The sequence below is a fragment of the Phyllostomus hastatus genome, unplaced genomic scaffold (genome assembly GCF_019186645.2).
Source record: "Phyllostomus hastatus isolate PE091 unplaced genomic scaffold, TTU_PhHast_1.1 phas_scaffold_755, whole genome shotgun sequence".
NCBI classification, from domain to species: Eukaryota; Metazoa; Chordata; class Mammalia; order Chiroptera; family Phyllostomidae; genus Phyllostomus; species Phyllostomus hastatus.
In genome coordinates, this window is record NW_025334039.1 from 898,292 (window position 1) to 915,290 (window position 16,999).

Genomic DNA, 16,999 nt, shown 5'->3' on the forward strand with positions numbered 1-16,999 from the left:
AAAGATGCTGGCAGAACTGTGTGAGGTCCCAAGGTGCCTGCTTTGAAGGGGACTGAGGTCCTCTGTACAGTATTTCATGTATCTTCTTCAATAAATGTCTCTGTTTTTCATAGTGCATGGATGGATACTTTCTGAAAAATAAACAAGCTTTTCAATGTCTGTCTTCTGCTTTTTTACTTGAATGCCAATTTGGAAATGTAAATATTGTTGAGCCATATTTTTCTTACTCAAGATTTTATAGACATTGTTGTATTTCTTTAGATATTGAATATTCTGTGGAATGGTCTAAAATCAGCCTGTTTTTTTTTATTCTTTTGAGTTGCCCCCTGCCCCTCATTTTCTACCTTCACTGGAATCGACAGCCTGAGTGTGCGTTATAAAATTTCCTGTCATCCTTTGATAGTCATTGGCTAGATCCATTAATGCTAGGCAGATTTTACATTTATTTTTTAAATTATCATACATAAAATTGACCTTTTTGAAGGTACGCTATAGGGAACCTATCCACGTGGCATGGTGAATGTAGCCCAGCCCGACTCAGAAAACCGGTGGGGAGCGAGTCGGCACACAGTAACCCGGCCCACAGATTGGTTCTCCTGTGGAGAATCAGGCCTGCATTGTACCTAGGCTGCTTTGAGGCTTGCTTTTTGCTAAAACTCCCTCACCCTGAATTCAGGCAGCAAATGTTTAATGCATATCTTTCAAGTAACTTCCTAAAGTCTGTGCTAAACCTCCCAAGAATGGAGTGTAACCAGTTCAACCACTTTTCCCTTTACATTTGCAAATATCCCTTTTCTCTGAAGGAATTAGCAACTTCCTCTCTTTTGTTATCTGTAAAAAATAATCACCTAAAGCGAACCTGTGCATAGTAAACGAGGACCACCCTGATGTGATGCGCCCAGAAAAGTAATAAAATCCTGTCCAGGCAGGGGTCGTGACCCTCTCTCACCCAGACAGTGGCCCTGTGGTCCCTTTTTCTCCATAGGACTTCGGCAGTCCGTGTGAATTTGTTCATTGTAGCCACAACACATGGATCCCACTGGCCGGAGTCCGCATCAGTACACTTCTATGACTTTTCACACACGTCTAGATTTGTGTAATTACCCTCCTAATCAGAATGCAGAACAGATTTACCAGCCGGGAATCCTCCCTTCCTCTAGGGTCACGCCCTTCCCCATACATGTAAAATGTGCCAGCTATAGGCCTGTTCCCCACCAGCACGGTTCCGTCTTCCAATAAGGTCTCATAAATGCAATCACACAACCTTGTGAGGCTGACCTCTTATCATTTAGCAGACTATTTTTCAGAGTCATCCAAATCGTTGTACATACCTGTATTTCCTTCCTTTTCATTCCTGGGTGATGTCCTATTGTACAGGTGAACCACACTGTCTTTATTCATTCCCCCATTGCATGATTTGGATTGCTTCCAGTTTGGGACAATTATGAATAAACAAGCTTTAAACATTTGAGGACAGTTTTTTTCTGAGCATAAGCTTTCATTTCTTCAGGATATATACCCACGAGTGGGATTACTGGGCTATATAGTAATATATCTCTACATTTATAAGAATCTTCCAAAATTTTTTCCAGTATTGCTGTTTATTTTGCATTCTCATCAGTAATGTATGAGATGTCTAGTTTCTCTGCACCATCACCATTGCTTGGTATTGTCAGTATTTAAAAAAATTTTTTTTAGCTGTTATAATGGATATGTAGAGATATCTCATTGTGGTTTTGTATTTTCCTACGTCAAACATCTTGGTGAAGTGTATGTTTTAGTCTTGCCCATTTAAACATTGGGTTGTTTGTTTTTTTATTATTGAGTTTGGAGAGTTATTTATTTATTCCATATGCAAATATTCTAATTGACTGTATAGTTTGTCTTTTAATTTTTAACAATATCTCTTACAAAGTAAAAGTTTAATAATTTGATAAAAGTCAATTGTCTTTTCTTTTTCCTTTTATGGGTCATGCTTTTGATGTCATAATGAGGAACTCTTTGCCTAACCCAGTTCAAAGATTTTTCTTCTATATTTTTTCTAAAAATATTACAGTTTTATCTTTTAATTTAGATCTGTAATCATTCTGAGTTTTTTTTTATGTGGCATGAGGTATGGATCAAAGTCTCTTTTTACACATGGGTATTCAGTTCGAGTACAATTAAATTGCTTTTGTACATTTGTTGAAAAATGATTTGCCATATTTGTGTGGGTCTGTTTCTCAATTCTACTCTATTCCATTGATCTATGAGTCTATTCCTCCACCAACACCCACCGTCATAATTCCTGTAGCTTTATAGGAAGTCTTAAAATCAGGTACTGTAACTCCTCAACTTTCTTCTTTAAAAAATTGTTTTCACTATTCTAGTTCCATTGCCTTTCCCTATGAATTTCTGAATTTGCTTATCTATCTGTTAAAAACTGCTGGGACTTCGACTGGACTTGTGCTAATTTTTCAGATCAACTTACAGAGAACTGATGTCTTCACTATGTTGAATTCTTCTGATAAGAACACAGTGCACATCTCTCCATGTAAATGGGCTTTCATTGATTTCTTCTTCAGCCTTTTTTAGTTTTCAGCCCACCTGCTTTGTGAGGTATGCACTTTTAGTTATACCCAGTAGTGCCCCCAAAAGACTGTACTGACATAGCCACCTCCTAGTGGTTGAGAGTTTCCATTGCCCCACATTTTACACACAGTAAATATTGTAAAGAATGTTTTAAAAATCATTTTGCTCATATATACTTATTTTAAGGTAGTTTATTTTATAGGGTAGGTAGACAGGGTCATCTTCCTGCAACTTTCTTTAGACTTATCTGTTGCATTTAGAACAATGTCCTGAATGCAGGCCATTGCAAACACAATGTATGTACTACATTGCACAGAAAACACCTCTTCCCAGCTCAAAACAAATACAAAAAACCCTGCTATGAGCTTAGCTTAACATCCTTTCAACTTCCTAAAGAATAAAGCTAACCCATTCCCAGATGAGCATTTTGGCTCTGAGATTTCCTGAGACAGTTCAGAGCAAATGAGCTATGGACTGGTTGCTAGAGACTCAAGGTGAATTTCCAGCTCTGCCATTGACCTGAGGTGTGAATTTGGGGATACCACCGTGCTGTCCCATTCTAGGTTCTTGTAATTTTATTGAGACTAAAGATCTAAAGATTGTTGTAGATTTGTGGTTCTGATATACATGAGTGATCAATTACACTTCTCAAGTGGGAAATAAAGAAATAGAGGAGAAAAGAAAAACTAGAAATAAGGAGAGGAAAGGAATGGACTGAAAGGAGAAAGAGAATCCAAGTTCAGATCGGTGATTCACTAGGGGTTGACTAGTTGTCCAAATTATCAGGGACTCCAAGAGAGCTTTCTCAGGAACCAGTGGATGACATCGGTCACCGCTAGAGCAAGTCAGAGTATCTGACCTCCTGATTATAGGTCAAGAGCCCCATTTGCACACTCCAAGACAGCTGTGGTTTGAGATCTTCCTTTGCCATTTTTCAGTATTGTGATTATACTTCCTGTGCGCACTAGACCAATAAATATGTTAATCTTGTCGATTTCATATGTAAATGTGGCTTTTGAAAATGCCAATTTATTGGAAGAAACATGTGGTAAACAGAAAAAAGGAAAAAAACAATAACTTTGCAATAGAAGAAATGGAGGTTCACAGAGATTGAGATACTTAATTCCAAGACTATACTTTCAGGGATCATTTCTATAGTTTGTTACAAGATACTCAACTCCGCAATTATTTATTGAGATCCTATTCAGAGCCAGATGATGTGCTGGGCACGGAGAATTCAAAGACGAGCAAGGTACCCACATTAGGACCATTAGTGACACTCACAGGAATTGCCCAGATACCCAGTGACTGGCGAAGCCTGGATGCATGCCCCGGTCTGCCAGGCTCCAACGTCAGATTAGAGACCATGAAACCATGCTGCTTTCAGTGTCTGTGACCTTCATAACCCAGCAGAACAGTCACTTTGCCCTTTACAGTGCTGACTGGGCATTTGATTATGGTAACTTTGCTGTGGCAGTAACACTGCACTTACTGAAGGCCGTTCACATACTGGAAAAAGAGATGCAGTTGTTTGATGAGCACAGATGTATCAATGTTTTATTGTATGGATTGTCATTTGACGTCCTGTTCAAGAACTCTCACCCAAACCCTAGATCCTAAAGATTTTCTCTGCTTACTTCTCTCTCTGAGTTTTGTGGTTTTACATCTTGTATTTAAATCTACGATCCATTTTGAGTTAATTTTTGTATGAGGTATGAAGTTTAGATTGAGGCTCAGTTCATTTGATTGCCACTGCATTGCTTTTGCATCTTTATCAAAAATCAGCTGACCACACTCGTGTGAGCCTATTTCTGGGTTCTCTAATGCATTTCATCGATCTATGTGTCTGTCTGTCCCCGTGCCAGGACCACCGACCTCGATTACTATGGCTGTACCCTACATCCAGAAAGGGGGTAGTGAACACAGTGAATCCTTCTACTGTGTTCGTTCTTTTCAAAACTGTCTTAGCTATTTTGGCTCCTTTGTCTTTCCAAGTCAACAGAAAAATGACATAGTCTTTTCAATAAATAGTGCTGGCATAATGAAATAGCCAGAGACAAAATAAAATAAAATAAAATAAAATAAAATAAAATAAAATAAAATAAAATAAAATAAAATGAACCTAGATCGAAACCCTCACACTATACACAAGAGTTAATTCAAAACGAAGCAGACTAAATATAAAATGTAAAAATACAAAGTTGACCAGAAAACATAGGAGAAAACCTTCAGAGCCTCAGCTTCACGAAGAATTTTTATACTCGACACCAAAAGCATGACCCATGAAAGATGATAAATTGGACCTCATTAACATGCAGAACTGCTGCTCTGCAATAGACCGCGGGGAAGAGGATTAAAAGACAAGTTACAGACTGGGGGGAAATAACTGTAAGCTGTGTACTCGACAGAGGGCTAGTATCTAGAATATATGAAGAACTTGCAAAGATTCAACAGTAAAACAATTTAATGAGAAAATGGGCAACAAATATGAAGAGACATTTCACCAGAGAGGATATATGAGTGGAACATAAGCACATGACAAGAAATGCAGCATCATTAGCCATTAGGGAAATACATATCCACATTGCACCAACATGTTGCCATCCACCTGCTAGAATGGCTAAAATAAAAGATAGTAAAAAATAATAACAACACCAAAAGTTGGTGAGGATGCAGAAAAACTGGATCAAGCGTGCATTACTGGTGTGAAATGGCACAGTCATTGTGGGAAATGGAGTTTCTTATAAAACTAAACATGGAAGTTCATTATTTGCATGTTGACTTTTATAACTAGCAACGTTGCTGAACTCTAAGTGTTGATATAAGTTGTCCTGGCTTTTCTTTTCTTTTTTTTTTTAATGTGTGGTTGCTGGGGGTCATGGCCTGCAACCCAGGCATGTACCCTGACTGGGAATCGAACCCTGCGACACTTTGGTTCACAGCCCACGTTCAATCCACTGAGCTACGCCAGCCAGGGCTTGTCCTGGCTTTTCTAAACAGAAAATTATTTCTTTGAGTTATTATCCTTTGTTTATGCCTTTCCAATTCTTGTATTTGGTACTTACTGTTTTCTATTCTTATTGTGTTGCCTAAGCCCTCGAAGACAATATGTACCTTATTTCAGACTTTAAAGGTACTTTCTAATGCTTCATCATCAGGTTTGAGGTTTGCTATGGGATTTTGTGTATACTTTTATGAGTTTAAGGCAGTCGCTTCTATTCCTGGTTTACTGAGGCTTTTTTTCATAAGCCGATGGGAATGTAGTAATTTTTTAAAAACCAGCTATTGTTATGATCAAATTTTTCTGTCCCTGAATTTGTTCAGGTGGTAAAGCACATTGCTGGCTTTGGTTGTTGTGTTTTCGTTTTGTTTATGAGTTTGGTGGGAAAACCGTGTGTCCTGGGACACGAAGGTACACTGGCAGAATCGCTGTGTGTTTGTTTCTTCTGAGACTCACAGGTTCTACTCTTTCTAGATTAATTTACGCAGGAATTCTGTGCTCTGGGTTTCTCATCCCATGAACGTGGTGGAAATTCTGACCCCATGTCCAACCTTTCTCAGATTATTCCTCTGCTCAGATCCGTAGGCAGAAGACGACCTTCGTTGCTGCTTTCCTGCACTTCCATTTTTCAGAGGGTCAGGCCGTTCAGGATTCTGAGCCCTGTCCTCTTAAGCCCTGGGTATTTGTTTTCCCTTAGTCCTGTTTCTGGGCTGAGTGCAGCTGGACCACTGTGACATCAACTCAGACGCTTAATGCCTGGACCCTGAGGCTGGCTCTTTGTTTCCGGAATCTGGGAATTTCTAGTCTCTTCCCCGCCCCCACCCCCCAGGCCAAATCTATATTAAATTATTTTTATTTTTACAGTTCATCTAGCTTTTCTATAATTTTGAGGGGGGATTGGAGAGAGCGCTAAACCAGCTCAGTCTCCCATATTTCTAAAAATGCTCTCCTCTAATAATATTTCTTTTCCAGGAAGAAATATTTTTAGGTTTCCAAACAGCTGTCATATTTTAAGATATATAAGGTGCATACAAAGTGAGTCCCTATCAGCCAGCTGCATCTTTGGGTTATTAGTGCCTACCTCGTGGGGCAGTTGGGATGATTCAAGGAGATAATGCCAAGGAGTACGTTTATTCCTGTTTCTGGGTCATGATACTGCTCAGTAATTGTTCATTATTATTGCCAATATTCAAATGACCCACACTGTCTGGAGACTCCTACCACTCCGAGAGGGTGACTTTTACATTTAAGTAAACTCATTTTAGAATAGTTTCAGATTTACAGAAAAGTTGCAAAGCTAGGGCAGAGTTCCCAGACACCCTGCACCGGTTTCTGCCGTTGTCAACATCTCACATTTCTATGGACTGAACACCCAATATTTGGACCTGACTGGTTTGTACCTAACGCCTTTTTTTCTGTTTCGGGTTCCCATCCAAGACATCACACGACATTGAATTGTCACGTTCCATTAGGCGTCTCTCTCTGTCTGTGACAATCGCTCAGATTTTCCTTGTTTCTGATGACATGGTGGCTGTGAGGAGTGCTGGCCGGGGAGTTTTCGGAATGTCCCTCAGATGGGGACGGACATTCTGCTCATGGGAGGCCTGGGTAGAGCTACATCTGGAGATTGGACAAGGAAAAATCAGGAGGGAATGTGCTAGTCAGCTGCTCGCTTTCAGCGAAGGCAGGAAGGAGGGAAAGGTTTTGGTTAAATTCCGCCCCCAGGGCAGTGACACAGGGCCATCATGCAGACTTTCCCAGCGACAAAAATTCTGGTACCAAGGGAACACCCACCAGGTTGCATATGTGATGTGTAGCTACATCCGCCTCTGTGTTTGCATCTATATCTATACATTTGTATCTCAATCTCTGTGTACTACATGTATGCACATATGTATGTGTATCACATAATCTTAAATCCTTATAATAACTCATCCTGGTAGATTTTACTACCCTTATCTTACAAAAGGGAAAACAACAACAACAATAAAAAAACCCCAACAAACAAAAGATTCCCAAACCCAAAAGAGGTTCAGAATAAAGAGGTTTGGAAGCCCAAAGTGACCTGCCATGACCAGGTGCCAGGTTCAAAGCCCGTCCCCCCACCCCAGAGCTGGAGCTCCTAACACTACACTGCACTGCCTGCTATTGGCTCCAGCCTCTGGCCATCCCTGACCCAGGAAATGCAATGGAAAGAACGCCCCTACTGTTTGTTAAGCCTTTGTCTTTTCCCTGGGTTTGTTATTTCTCTCTTATCTCTGGTTTTCCATTTGATGGTCGTCAGCAAAAGGCCTAAAGCGGAAAAGTACCCATGCACTTGCCCTGAGAGACAATGCGGAGGAAGGGTGCTGGGAGCCTGCGCCCTTCTCTGCACCCAGACTTAGGAGAGCCACTGCCTTGGGGGAGAAGCGAGGGAGCCCGAGACTGAAAAGGGACCCCGGAGCCTCAAGGTTTCTCAGCCATTTAGCAAGATGCTTTTTGGAGTACATCTGCCCATGTGCGTGGGATTGTAAAATAAAAGTGATAGTAATAATAACAGAGAAAATACCCCCCCCCCCACACACACACACACTGCAGCGCATCCTTTCTCAGCCCATTCCTTTCGGCTTTCTTTGTTTCTCTTCACTGGATGTGCTTCCAGTCCAGACACGCTCCTGCTCATCTCAGGGGAATGGGGTGCCGGGCACGACCGAAACATTCACGATTACCCACTTATTGATTAGCCTTCATGAAATTCTCTCGGGGTCTTCTAAAGTTTGCTGCACTCTGATGTCCCGATTACTTCCTTATCAGGTTCTGCTTTGGACAGAATTACTAAACTGAATTGGAATTCATGGTTGTTATGAACCATTTCCAAGACATCACTCAAAGGCAAGTCAAGAGATGCTTCTTGCCTGCTTCTGCCCGTTAGGTTTTGGATCAAGATTCACATCCCTTGCCATGCCCATTAACGTGAGGTCGTTGCTTTATTTATGACCTTCACTCAGTATGTTGGAGTCTATTTCTGTTGTCGCATTTTCACCAACTTATATCAAATTCTGAGTGTCACCTTGCACGGCAGTGGAAGCTGCGTGTCTGTTGTTACTTTATTTAGCAGATACCTGGACCAATGACAATTCCTTTGCCTTTCCTACCCCATTGGACACGGTGGAGGAGAGGGAGTAAAACCAGGACTTGCTCTGTGTTTATTTTTAAACAAAGCCTCCTTAGGATTTAAGAGATATCATCTCCTTCCTCAGGAAGCTGGCAGCTGTCTGGCCCAGGGACAAAATTACAGCTTCGTCATTAAGATGGGAGCCATGGATCAGTACCGCCTTCTCCTGTGTTCAGTGTGTGCTGGTGGAAACAGTTACCAGATCAGCATGGAGGGCAGCACAGCCTCCCAAGGAGTTCTCAGACTCGGGGGCTCAGAAATGGGCTCATGTCAATGGGGAACCACCCTGCATTACTTCCTCTACAGCTTCCTGGATTTCTGCCTTGTTTGTCTCCCGCCCAGCACACCGTGACTCCCAAAGGCTCTGTGTTGCATGGGTGCCAGGACAATTGAGATGGCGGGTGGGACCAGCGTAGAAGTTGAAGTCTGGTCCTGAGTTCTAGTCCCAGCACCATCACTTACCAGGTGTGACTGTGGGCAAGCTACATCGTGTCCTGGAAATATTATCTCCCCTACACGCCAGAAGGGGGACAACTTAATTCAGAGCATTCGAGGGGAGGGTCAGGCATGTCAACAGTGAAACATCCTTAGTTCTAGCACTTACAGCATGCCTCCATGCTACCGTAAGGTACTTAAAACAAGTGTAAACTTTTAGCCTATGCTGAGACACAGCCTCCTGGGAAAAGAGCTTGGCCCTTGGAATGAGACAGACCTGTGTTCAAAATCTGGTTCTACTGCTTATCAGGTTTATGACCTTGAACAAATTGCAAAAATTCTGAGATTCGGAATCCTTACTTGCAAACCAGCAAGAATTATAGGCAGTATATAGCATATGTGCAAAAACTGTTAGTGGTTTCCCCTTCTTTTGGCCTTGCCCTTGACCCCCACCTGGGCAGGTCATTTCACTTAACACGGCTGATGTTTGGTCATTTGAGAAATTGGTCATGTGGCTTGGTATTCTTGTCATGCAAGCACCTGGAGAAAGTTTTTCTGTTCTAAGCCATATGTACATGAGTTCACATACAGGAATGTATGTGTGTTCCCTTTTTCTTTCTACATCTTTTTATCCCTTTCATTCTCTCCATTGGCTAAGTCATAGGTCTTCACTGCCCTCTGGGTCAGCCGCACCATTTGTGCCTCTGAAACCTGCCATCCAAAGCAGAGACGGGGTGGGCTGAGGCTGGGGTGTGCTTCTGCCCACTGCCCCTCCAAAGACTCCAGCTCTAAGGAATTCAAAATTCCTGCTTCTTGCCTCCTCATGACCCACAGGGGTAGAAATTTAATCTTCAAATTTTGGGGTTAGGGATATGGCAGAAAAACTCAACTTCCTCTCATTCCTTATTCTCCACACGCCCAACCTCACCCCCTAAGAACTTTCACTGCTTGTATCTCCCAGCTTTGTTGGACCTGGCTCAGTCTTGTCGCTATGATGGGCCTCACTGTCCCCACTGGCAACACAGGGATAATATGGCCTCTTACTCTGTTTGGGGATGCCAGGGGTGCTAAAACAGGTATCCTATACAAGGGGCTTGCAGAGCCTCTGTCCTATGCTAGTGGTGACTCTCTTAATTCATCCTTGGCCTTCCAAGGACCTTCACAGCTAAGCCAAAGCCTGTTTTCCTGTATGGCTCTTCAGTACTGAGCGCTTTCAGACTGGGGGGTCTTTTGCAGAAGCCGTGTGAAGCAGGCGTTACTCTATCAATGCTGTAGATGGAGAAATCGGGGCTATGTTGAACCGCCAGCTGAAGTCACCCAGTTATGGAGTCGTGGAGCTAATCTCTCCATGAGGTCCTCTGGGTGCACGGCATGGAGTGCGCAAGCTTTTGAAGAGCCTTCAGAATATCTGAGAGCTGAGAAATGGTGCTCAGCTCCAACAGCGTAAAAGAACACGGTACGATCTAAATGAATGGGCACTTCCTTATTTACAGAAATGGATAGTAGCTCAACTTGTCCTTTGCAACTTTACTCTGATATAGTTACACGTCGATTATATTAATGGGGAATGTGGGTGCATTTCACTGGTTTGTAAGTTGTGAGTTATGTGAGATGAGCCCCCAAAGCAAAGGAGCTTAAACCCTGGGAAGAGAATGAAACAGCCGGAAGTGAAACCTAGTTATAGAGCCTGGTCTTTCCAAACTGCTTCCGGAGTTTTCCTAAGTCGCTGGCCTGGGTTTTGTCTGGTCTGTGGCTGGGTAAGGGGTTTTTCAGATTTCTGGCTAAGTCTCACAGATGAGTCAGTGAGCTTAACCAATCTCCACCCTTCCACACAACTGTCTGACCCTGTTCATGGTCCCTTCATTCATGTATGTCCCATGCCTGGTCATCAGAACACGCACGACCTTAATTAAATGTCCTTGTCTGCTTCCACTGTGCATGACCGTGATCGTCAGCGGGACTCGTTGGATTTCTGCCTCATACTCATGAGAGGTTGGGGGGGCCTGCCCTTCCCACTGTTGGGAGATGTAGCTGCTGCCTTTATCCTGCATTGTTTTGCATCAGAAACAAACCCGAAGACACCAGGCCTAATTTGCCTACCAGTGGTGACCTCTCTGTTTTCCTGGCTGGTTTTATTGGCAGAAATGTACAACTTATTCCCCAGCCTGGACACCGCCATCTGTCACAGTGTCTTGTACCCCAGCAGGGGGCTGAGTAGCTTTCTGGTTTACAACAAAAATTAGGTAAATAGAGAGCCCTGAGTGGATGAGGCAGAATGTTTCTGCACACACACAGAACTCTGCTAACGATGGGAGCATTTCAAAGCTCCTGGGCATGCAATGGGGACACTGTCTGTCTTTCCTCACCGAGCACGTCCCTCCCATCTAGACCCCTTTCCCAAACCCTCCACGTCCCTGCATTAGAGACCTCATACCCTTCCCACAGGAGGACCTATAGGATACCTTGGTGTGACATTCAGAGACTGCCATTGTCCATGTCCAATTTTCTTGTGATGATTAATTTCATGGGCCATCTTGGCTGGGCCACAGGATGCTCAGAAATTTGGCCAAACATTATTCTGGGTGTGTCTGTGCAGGTGTTTCTGGGTGAGTGTAACCTTTAAATAGGTATCCTAGTAAAGCAGACTGCCCCCACCTGATGTGGGTGGGCCTTATCCCATCAGCGGGAGACACGAATACAACAAAAAGGTTGAGAAAGAGGCAACTCTGCCTCTTTGTCTACTTGAGCTGGGACATTGTTTTTTTCTGGTCTTTGGAGTTGGACAGGAATATTGGCTTTTCCTGGTCTTGGGCCTGTTGACCTTCAGACTGGGACTCACACCATCAGTTCTCCTGGGTCTCAGACCTTCAGACTCAGACTAGAAGTGCCCATCAGCTCTCCCGAGTCTCCAGCTTGCTGAGTGCAGATCTTGGGACTTCTCAGCCTCCAAAATCATATGAGCCCATGCTAACACATCTCTTTTTTTCTTTTTTTTAAAAGATTTTATTTATTTATTTTTAGAGAGGGAAGAGAGGGAGAAAGACAGAGAAAAACATCAATGTGCGGTTGCTGGGGGCCATGGCCTGCAACTCAGGCATGTGCCCTGACTGGGAATCGAACCTGTGATGCTTTGGTTCGCAGCCCGAGCTCAATCCACTGAGCTATGCCAGCCAGGGCAACTAACACATCTCTTTATGTGTGTGTGTGTGTGTCTGTGTGTGTGTGTATAAATATATAATATGTTATATATATATATACAGATATACAAAGATTTATTTTACACATATACACTCACCCTATTGGCGCTGCTTCTTTTTCTCTGGAGAACCCCAATACAGATTGAATGGTATGGACTGAATGTTTGGGTGCCTCCAAATGCATGCACAGAAGTCCTAACTCCCAAGCTGATAGTGTTTCGAGATGGTGCCGTTTGGAGGTAGTCAGGGCTAGATGAGGCCTTGAGGGCAGGGCCCTGGTCTGGTGACACTCGTGCCCTCATAAGAAGAGATACCAGAGCACGTGTTTCCCCTCCCTCCTTCCATCTTTCTCCTTATCTCTCTCCCTCCCTGCACCCCCAAACATGCACAAGGAAGAGGTCATATGAGCACACGACGAGATGTGGCCACCTACAAGCCAAGAGAAAGAGGCCTCAGGATGCAACTTACATTTCTGGCGCCTTGATCTTGGACTTCCTCTCCCCCAGAAGTGAGAAATACAATTGTGTTGTTTAAGCCACCTGGTCTACGGTACATTGTTATGGTAGCTCGAGCGGACTCACATGCTTTTATGTTTCCCCAGGGAGAGAGGCCACCCAGAATCACACAGAAGCCTTTCCGAGAACTTGTCCTATGAAGCACACAAGCCCAGATTCCTCTGCGTGACCGAGGCCCAAGGTCCCTAGCTGCCAGGAGGGTCGAGAACTGTCAGCTGAGTGTTCCTCCAAGAACTATGTTTAGCAGAAGCTCATGTCCTCACCTGAGCTCATGTCCCCTCCACAGGGACAACCTGCATCCAAAGACTGGTACACACAAGGGTGTAAGGCCCAGCCTGCTTGACTCAAGGCAGGACGGCTCCAAAGGACCTGTGGCCCCAGAGCCTCCCATGGGATGGGTGAGGCTTCTGCTGTGACTCCATCTCGGCTTCTCCGGGTGCCCCACCCCTTCCCCTCAGTCCCCCGCTGTTGATCCCAAGGACTCCCTCTGACATGCTTCCTGCATGCAATCTACTTCTCAGAACCTATTTCCTGGGAAACTTGGCCTGAGACACTTTTATATTACAAATATTTTATGAGGTCCTCTTCATATGAGATTTATAAATAATATACCTACCTCAACACAAAATGTAAAAAAAATATATATATTCCCTAACCATAAAAAGCAAAGCAATGTTTAATAAAATAATAATGCATTTAATATTTAATAAAGTAATAATATACCAGGTGCAACTGTATCGGAAGATAAGACTCAGCTGCTTGTGCCATAAAATCAGCAAGAACTTGAGGGACCAGCCTCCTAGGGTGGTGTTTCATCAACTTGGATGCTATGGGGATATTTTGTTATTTTGTGAATTAGCTATGGACTGTTGGGAAAGTTCTGAGTAAAACCAACACAATATATTCTCCCCCAGTTAATGCGGTAGTTGTACTCCTGGAAAATTCAGTCTGCAAACAGTATATGAAAGTAAGAAAAAATTACTTTGTGTGTTCCTGTAAAGCAGAGAAGGATTCTCTGCGCTGATCGCTAGAAAGCGTGTTGTTGGTTTTTCCTGTACGGGACCGTGTGCTGGGAGGCGCGGCGGGTGCGAGGGTGGAGGGGCGGTGCCCTTGTGGCGCTGCTGTGGTCACCGAAGGACACTATGCACACGTGTCCCCACCTGCGAGTGCCCCCATCATCGAGACAAGCAGAATCACCCCCATGAATGCCCCACGTGCCTCCTGGGAGCCATACTGGTTCTGCCGAAAAAGAAAGCCCGTGGAGAAAAGGTAAGAATAAATAGCGTGAATTCGGAGTGGCAGCTCCCGAGCTGAAGTCATCCACCCAGTCACCCCACCTGGCGCAGGACCCAAGATTAAACCCAGGCCTGCCCACGTGTGGTCCCAATCCCCACTCTCTCCTGACTTTACTGGGGATGATTAGGATCAGAGGGGTGGCTGCCTGACTTCTGGGGACCCCGCTATCACCCCCTCTTCTCATCCTCCGTTTCAGGAGTGTTGAAATTCAGAGCCTTCGTGCGGCGGACCCTCCCCATTTAGCTTCCGCGGTCAGACCAGTGCCCTTGGAAGGGCTGCCGCTCGGACTCCGTTAAATTAGTAGCCTCTGTTTTGAGGTTGGGGGAACGGCGGCACCAGCCTCTTATAACCCCGTTCTGAGACAGACAGCCACGGTGGGCAAGCTTCAAGTTCATGGTCTGGCAGCCTGGTAACTGGTGCTCAGTTGGCGAGGCCGCGTTTTCACTGTGGCAGAGGCCATTTGGGGGGTGGTTCCCTGTGGAGGCCACACACCCGTTCCCCTCTCTTTTCTTTCTTTTTTTCCCCAGGTCTTTGGTAGAGGATTGGGGAAGCATATTAGGCTGTGGGTTGCAGAATGAGTCATAGAACTAATCAACTATTCCTTTCTACGAGGGTTCTTTCTTTCAAACGATGAAGACTGACCCGGTAGCATAAGTAATAAAGGAACTTATTTGAAGGCTACTGGGTAACTCATAGAATTAAAAGATTTTCTGGATGACCAGCTGGCAAAAAGGGACAGGAATCAGGACATGCCAGGACGTCTCGGCAGGAGAAGCGCGCGTGCTGGTTCCACAGGTCACTGCCATCAGATGATGGACAGAAAGCCCCTTCTGGCTTTGTGAACCATGGCTTCAGATTCAGATCCCTCCTTGGAAAGAGCTGCTGCCTGTCCTAGCTTAGGTCGGCCCCACCCCTCCAGTGGTGGGGGTGAGGGAGTGGGGTGCTCATTATGCAGCCCTGTGATTGGCAACCTCACCAGGACTCCCTGGCGGGGGGAGGGGAAGTTCCCCTAAGGAAGGAACACTGCCTACCTCAAAGCACATGTGTGCACTTGAGAAGCCTAGAACTGAAGGTCCTCTTGTCCACTTGCCCATTGGATGCTTGAGAGTCCACCACATGACTGCGTACTAGAACATGACAGACAACTCAATGTTATTGGTTGTCCTCCAAATGGAGCACCTGCATGGGAGAATCGACCCCAAAATCAGAATAAAAATCTACCACTATGTTACTTGGTCCTGTTGCTCCTAGCCCATCTCCCCGGGGCTCTCCAGATCAAATCAATTCTACCATCCAAGAGATGGTAGGTTGAAGATTTGATGACGAAAGCCATGCCTTCATGGGTCATCTCTTGTTCAAGGCTTAAATATCATTAGTTCCTTCAACCATTCCTCAGCCTCTGGTGGTTTCTGGCCACTGGACAGATGCATTTAACTCTGAAATTACACATCTCTAATTGCACATCTCTATAAATCTTGCTTAAGGCAGATTCCAAGTTGCAGGTCATACATTCATTCAACAGTGAATATTTACAGAGCGCCTGCCTGGGGTCAGGCACTGCACTAAATGCTAGGGATACAGGAACGTATTCCCCCCTTCTATCCCTCCCTAATGTGGACCTTGGTCTAGTCTAGCATTGACCGCCTTTCCCTTCACAGGCCCCTTCCCCTGTATTAAACAGGCTGGGTGGGGAAAAATGGGAGAGGTAACACAATTATTAAGTATCTTCACCTCTTTCTCTCTCTAACCCTAGAACACGATGAGTTAAGATTTCTTACTTTCCAACAAAAAATGGAATTCTTCCTTTTTTCCAATAAAATATGTAACTAGCATTTGTTGAGCACCTGCCATATGTCAGGTGTGAACTTAAGCAATTTCATGTATTTTATCACTTATCAGCAACCTCTCAGAAGGAAGCACACTGGCCCGATTTTTACAGATGAGGTGACTGGGGCCTTGAAAGGGTAAGTGCATTTCCCAATGACAAGCTGGAATGGGAGCAAAATTATGTTTCTGAGACTTATCAAGTAGGAGAAAAATGTCTTGGTTTTATGCCGCTAGAATACCACCACCGTTGATAAGACCAGGGGCTTCTGGAAGACAGACACTGTGGTTTGTTCATCTCTGAACTCCTTGCCCTTGGCACATGTTAAGGACTCAACCCATGTTGGGAGATTGGATGGTCATGGGATTCTCGGGTGGGCACCAACATTGGAGGGCACAGACTCTATCCCGTGTCTCACCTCCCTTTCAAAGGAATGGCCTCACTGCACCTGCTGGGAAATATGGGTAGCTCCCATCATAGCCCGGGCTCCCTCAGGCCCTCACTGTGCCTTCTCCTGGAGGGCTGCTTCCCCACCCCTATTTTATTTTGTCTTGGCAAAGAAACACCCATTTATCTCTTGAGCTTCATGACAAATGTCATCTCCTCTGTGAAGGCTACCCCGACTCTCTGATTTGAAGTTCCTACTCTCGTTTCCACGCTGCTTTGCACAGATCACCAAGATATCCATGGTCTTGTCTCTATTGGCTTGACTCTCTGTCACTAGGCTGGGCGCCTTATGAGGGGAGAGGCTGTGCTTTTTTCTTTGCATGTCAAGCATCCAACGTAACGAGTGTCACATGGCAGATGGTCTGTGAGTATGTGTGGAGTGAATGAGTGCGTGAATAAGCCTATCTTGGTATTGATACAAAATCCAAGAACAATAATACCAAAGGTCACTGACTCCATTAAGTTCCCAGTGTCAAAAAAAGGTGATCATCAATGAAGCCAAAAGCTTAGCATTTTGTTGAGATTTCAGGAAAACAGTCCAAACTCACTTTATTAAAT

General features: G+C 44.3%; 1 pseudogene; it reads left to right on the top strand.

Annotated features, from left to right (window-relative positions):
• The first annotated feature begins 3,698 nt into the window (after positions 1–3,698).
• Positions 3,699–3,799, top strand: LOC123810749 (annotated as a pseudogene).
• Positions 3,800–16,999: the final 13,200 nt, after the last annotated feature.